Source organism: Cyprinodon variegatus, unplaced genomic scaffold (genome assembly GCF_000732505.1).
Source record: "Cyprinodon variegatus isolate N-32 unplaced genomic scaffold, C_variegatus-1.0 Scaffold1153, whole genome shotgun sequence".
NCBI lineage: Eukaryota > Metazoa > Chordata > Actinopteri > Cyprinodontiformes > Cyprinodontidae > Cyprinodon > Cyprinodon variegatus.
Window position 1 is genome coordinate 178,793 of NW_015151606.1, and position 1,511 is coordinate 180,303.

At 31.6% G+C, this 1,511-nt stretch overlaps 1 protein-coding gene across 1 annotated transcript in view; it reads right to left on the reverse strand.

Moving 5' to 3' along the window:
* The window catches only part of stt3a (STT3A, subunit of the oligosaccharyltransferase complex (catalytic)), a 24,922-nt gene that overhangs the window by 2,460 nt on the left and 20,951 nt on the right, over positions 1-1,511 (reverse strand). The gene's annotated exons all lie outside the window — the stretch shown is intronic.

Genomic DNA, 1,511 nt, shown 5'->3' on the forward strand with positions numbered 1-1,511 from the left:
ATATATAGATATATATATATAGATATATAGATATATAGATATATATATATAGATATATAGATATATAGATATATATATATAGATATATATATATATAGATATATATATATAGATATATAGATATATAGATATATAGATATATATATATAGATATATATATATATATAGATATATATATATAGATATATAGATATATAGATATATATATATAGATATATAGATATATAGATATATATATATAGATATATATATATATAGATATATATATATAGATATATATATATAGATATATATAGATATATATAGATATATATAGATATATATAGATATATATATATATATATAAATAAAAAAAACACGGCAAAATTCCTTTGTCATCTTCACCGTCGACAGGCTGCAGCCATGTCCCGAATTCCTTGTTTTCAAGCCACTTTTGTTTATGTTTTAAATTTTCCCATCAGGGGTTGGCAATGATTTTTACATTTCATTTGCCCAGAAACAATTTTTACTTGCCCAGTATAATGTTTGATAAATATATAGGGGTTTAAATAACAATCGTTTTGTATCGATGCATCGATCTAACAGCCGATGATCCGATGCATCGACACGCCCGCAAGAGAATCGATTCATGTGTTTTTTCCCCCTCTGGTCTATTTTTATCCATTTGCTCCTGGGCGTAATTCTCCTCCCATGCTGCGGTGGCGCTAAACCTATTTTGCCCTCCTACCTCGCTTCCTGGTTATACTCTTACAGCAGTGTGTTGCAGATAGCCTGACACAGACATTTTTAAATTATGCTGAATATTGAAGCGTGGTCTGTGCTACACGCTCTTCTAGTGGGTCAAACTTCACGAGTTGTTTTCCGCAATTTTGGTCATAAAAGCAAAACAAGCCAGCCTCCTGTCTGCGGTCAGCTACAATCTGGGAGAGGTGCAGCGGAGCGTCTGTGGAGGGGGCGGGGACGTCTGGAGCTGAGGTATTTCATTGCACTCATTGCACTGATTATGTGCAGTATTTTTCCAGTATTTTTTGATGCAACGTTTCTACTTCTGTTATTTGCTGTTGTTTCTAAACAAAAAAATGCATAACGATATTACAGCTTTCATTGATTTATTTCAAACTTGAAACCTTGTTTAGCCTGTAAGGTGTTAAAAAAAAAAAATAAATTAACAGATTAATCGAATCGAATCGTGGTGTATTCTTGAGTATCGAAAATAATCGAATCGTTGGGTCAGGGAATTGATACTGAATCGAATCGCCATGATGGATGTGATTTACACCCCTATAAATATAGTTCCTAATATTCATTGTTGTATATATCTCAATGAAACATGTTTGTTTTTTAAATGTTTTTTGTAATTCAGTAAGTTTCCAGGTTCCTGGTGTGTATATGCATGCGTCAGATAATTAACTCAATCCTACATTACCGTGTTAACATGCTTTTCAATCCTTCCTGCACATTCTTTTCAAACTAAACTTTGCTTTAAACTGTTGTGTGCTTGGAAAAATATA